Raw genomic sequence first — 4,782 nt, forward strand, 5'->3', positions numbered from 1 at the left:
AAAGTTTTAGCTATTTACGATGCGCACATCCATGTCAGATTCTCCATCGAGCGGCATGAAGAAAACCCTTCATTTACTCTGATTATGTTACTGAACTCAGTCCCTAATGCAGGAGGTATCTTCCCTCTAGGTCATTTTTCAGTAACCCATAGGTATAAGGCTGGATATTAAAACTAGATACGTGGATTATTACATTTCCCTTTGCCCAGTTTTTTATTTCTGAAGTTTATCTGCAGATCCTACAATAACAAAATAAAAGCTTTCTGATCTCCTTCTTTGATATATTTTAATTCTGATACACCAGGGGCCACATCCTGCACCCTGGGTGGTACTGCTGGCCTCCACTCAGCACAATGAAGTACGGCTGGTAGTGAGTGTAACTCACTTACAAGCATAAATACATGTGAAAAGGTTACAGAACTGCATAAACACATGTGAAAAGGTTACAGAACTGCATAAACACATGTGAAAAGGTTACAGAACTTTGGGGTCTGGGAGAAATCAGATGAGCCCCCAGGCGTGAGAAGCCATCAGCAGCCAGATGTGTGGGACAGGACCCTCCCAGCTGGGAGGGAGGCCCTTGGGTGCTCTGCCAGCTGGGTGCCCAGCAGGCTAGAGAGGTGCCTGCACCCAGGGGCCAGCACAGAGGATGCAGGAAGAAGCAGGGCCAAAACCAGTGCTTGTAACTGCTGTCCTGCCAGGGCCCACAGAGAGCTGGTACAAATCTCCCCTTGGATAGGGCCTGATGAGTGCCTTGCAGGGAGCTTCAAAACAGCCCAGTTAGGTCCCACCATGACCCTGCAGCCCTAGGAGCGAGGCATCACCACCCCCCTGAGACAGGGCTGCTCTCCCCACCCTGGTTTTGGAGACCCTTATGCCACCCAAAGGAGGAGCCCTCAGCAAGGAGGGCCAGCCCCAAGGCCTGGTGGTGAAACACTTGCTATGCCCCTGTCACTAGTCTGCAACCCCTGTGGGCTGAGCAGGATTTCACTCTGGTGGCAGCTGCAATCACTTTGCCAAACAGTTGGGAGTGTCTTGAAAACCCTGCGGCACATGGTGTTGGCTTAGTTATCTTTGCCACCCAGAAACAGCCAGCTGGGGTGTCAGCACCCTTCCAAACACAGCACTGGTTTTAATTGGAGTCACCTTACCTAAGCTGGCACTGTCAGAGTCCAAAATCACGCAGCAGAGCCTCATCCAGGAGACGCCAGAAGTCAAGATGGCTTAAAACATTTAAGTGACATGTGAGGACTGGCAGTTTTCCTACAGCTGGGATTTTGCTGGTACTTAAAACTGCATCTGCTAAAAAATAAAAGCAAAATGGAAGTGGTTCAGCTGAAGTGGGTCCAGTACATTTTTTCCTAAGTGTAAAGAGTTTTCTCACCTTTGAAGAGACTCAGCTGCAGCCTCTCGCTGCCTGGCAGTTTTCAGTTTTGCAGCTCTTCAGGTCTTGCTGCAAAACCCTGTGGGATGCCTCTGAGCTGAGGTAAGGAGAGGTGTAAGGGGCTCACATTTCTAGGACACAAAAAAGATGTTTTGTACATAGTGGGAGCTTTTTTATTGTTTGCAAAATAATTCTTGTCCAGTTTCTGCTGATACAGAAGCTGAATTTAAAGTGGATTCATCTGCATCCTCTTGCCTGCACTCTGCGCTGCTGGGCCTTCTGTCTGCAAGGAAAAGGAGCCTCGTTGGCCGGAAAACCCTCTTAGTTACTGCAGCCTTTGTCTGAAAAAGGTAGGTATGTCCTTCTTGAGTAAGGAAACACTGACTTTAATGCAAGCGGGTCAGAAAGTAATTATTCTGAGGTCAGAAAGTAATTATTCTGGGCAAATGGGAATCAATACAAACACAACGTAGCTCTGCTCACAGCTTGCAAATGACAGCATATAGTATAGCCAGGGCAAGTTTCTCTCCGCCTTTGCTATCCTGCCCTGCTTGGCCTGCAAGAGCAAGCTGCAACACTCCAGAAGAAAGAGTGGTACTCTGCAGGACATGGATGGATGTGCTGATCTCTTCAACTTGGGTGCTTTTGCCAAAGCTGACCATACTATGGCATCTCACTGAGGCCTGAAAGCAAATGGAGCTGGAGCAAGACTGCTCTGTAGTGGTTGCTCTTGCTGTGCTCGTTTGCATGCGTGTGTCAGAGGACAAAGTGAGGAAAATGATGGTGTAAGGACACCACTGGAACGTTCTGTTCACGTTGCTGGCAAGCCTTGTTGACAAACCTTCCCTTCCCTGGGAGGGGCTCATTGCTTGGCTGAATTCTGGGCTCAAACATTTAGGTGGGAAAAAACAGGTTAACTCCTGGAGAAACTCCAATTGCATGTCATCTTTGAATTTCTTTTACTTTCTTATCTTCATTGTTTGAAAATCTGGGTTGCTGCTGAAGTGCTTGCATGCCACAGGAGCAATCTTTAGGCTCCTATTATTATTTAAATTTTAACGTCTTTTCTTGTATTCTTACTCTCCTTGGTCACAGAAGCACATTCAGGTTAGTCTTGTGCTTTCCAGGTGTCCTCTAGCCACACCAGTCTGTCCACATAAATCAGGCCAACATGTGTCCTGGATAAGCTTTGGTCCATCACAGAAAATTAATTGAAGCTGTACTGGCCTCACAGGAGTGAGCGTCTGACCCAGGGGAACTAGGTGAGTATTTACAAGAGGGAGGGTGGGAAGCATGTGTGCCTGCAGCCAGCAGCATTTTTGCCCAGGTGGCAGGTGCACACTTTGAAGCAGGTGCTGTGGTGCTAAGAGACATGGTTAATATTATGGGATGTAGTGAGGGGTCTGCACCAAGCACTTCTGTAAAGCAAATGACTATCAGCCATGCTGGACTTACAGGTGCTCCCTGTGGAAAGGAGCTAGTCAGTGGTTCCAATAAGATGGGTGCTGGTCCCACGTGGTGAGCTGCTGCAGGGGTGGAGGCACTGACTGTTCACAAGGGTTGCTGCAAGCTGGTACCTGGGAATCTTGGGCAATACACAAATTCAGTGGAAAATTCTGTGTCTGCTGCTTTCTAGTAGCTGGGGGAGGACATGGCTGCAGCTGCTGCAGTGACCCTGGGAGATGTGGTGGGATGGGATGCACTGTGAGCGGCTCCCCCAGGAGAACAGCCCATGGCAGCCAGGGGAGAGCGTCTCTTGGCTGGGCCCCACCTCTCCACAACCTGGCTGTGTCTCACTTTGCTCACTCTTGCTTTGCTCCTGTGGAACAAGAAGAGCAAGATAACCTTGGAGATTTTATAACCTGGGACTTGTTCCTACCTCTCCTCTGCTTCTGGCAATGTACCAATTATTAATTAACAGGCAAATGCTAGAGAAAAGTCCAGTGTACACAGCTCATTTCCATAGCTGTAAACACGGTAGCCCCCCAGGTCAGCTTTTATTCCAGTGAGCCCAATTGCTATGACAGTAATGAGTAAGTAGCCTGGGAAAAATAGAAACTATTTTGAACTTCGTAAAAAATGAGAGTTGAATCCTTTTAAAAGACCTTCTTTTCTGGCAGTTGTGCATATCACACTACCTATGGAAAAACTCAGACAACAAGAATTCGTGTCACCATGTGACACAACACCAATGCCCCAAATGCACATCTTCCCGTAACCAGCCCCTGCAAAATGCCTGATGCTCTGCAGCTCTCTGCCAAGGGCTGTACGCTGGGTCTAATCATTTCAATCATGATGCTAAGCGAAGGTGGTAATTTTGAATATATAGGCAAAAAAGTTATTCCACATTTGGACCAAATTAAAGTGTGTACATGTTGCTGACAACAGCTGCATTCAAAAGCATTTGCTCTCTTTCTCAGGAAAAAAAAAAAAAGCAACAATTTCCTACTGTGCCCTTAACAAAGCTCAGCTTTACAGACCCAAAACACAAAAATTCTGCTTCTTTTCTAATGGAGCAAACTGCAGAACAACTTTCACATAAAATTTTGGGGGGCTTCCTTAACTTCACACAAGCACAACCAGCCATCCAGGAGAGGTTGTACATTTGTGTTTAGATGCAGACCCTCCTGTCCTGCTTTATCCTACCGTGCATGCTGGAGCTGGCCCAGGGACCATACTCCCTGGCAGTCACACAGGCAGATGTAATTAGCGTCTGATTCATTGTCATTGCTTTAAAAAGCGTATTTTTATGAGGTTACTCCTTATTCTGGCACTCCTGCTACCTGTCTCAACAGCTGGATACCAAATCCTCTTTCCCAGCAGGCCTTGTCAAAGCAACAACATCAACAACAACAGCGAAAGCTTGGGAACAGCATGTCTGGTTGCTGGTAGGCACCTATTTCCATTAATGTTTAAGGTAGTATCAGGTCATGACAGGGGATGGTGGGGCACCAGGTGGGTTCACATCCTCACTTGACAGCATTGTTTTCTCCCATCTTGGTGGTTGTAAGCCACAGGGTCTGTTGGAAAGGGAGAAAGGGATATAAATACAATACATACAAATCTGAGAGTGACCAAGGTGCTTCTAAACTAGATGGGGTGCTGGTGTGGGCTTAGCATGATGCTATGCTAGCCGGTACAGGCAGAGAGGGATGCAGAAAGGAGGCTGGTTTAAATAAGGTGGGCTGCCTTCAGCACCAGCTTCCCCACCACTTTGCTTTGCAAAGGAATTGGTGATCTTGTGTTAGCCAGTGTGCTCGCCTCGGCCGTCATACCCCAGTGGGGACTGGGATGTACGGGGAGGAGTCCTGCCCCCAGTGAGAGTGTGCGGAGCAGGAGGGAAGGAAGCTGCTTTAGAGTGAAGCCTGAAGGGAGGATGTCATGGTGGGACAGCGGGC

The sequence above is a fragment of the Falco rusticolus genome, chromosome 6 (genome assembly GCF_015220075.1).
Source record: "Falco rusticolus isolate bFalRus1 chromosome 6, bFalRus1.pri, whole genome shotgun sequence".
Lineage (NCBI taxonomy): Eukaryota > Metazoa > Chordata > Aves > Falconiformes > Falconidae > Falco > Falco rusticolus.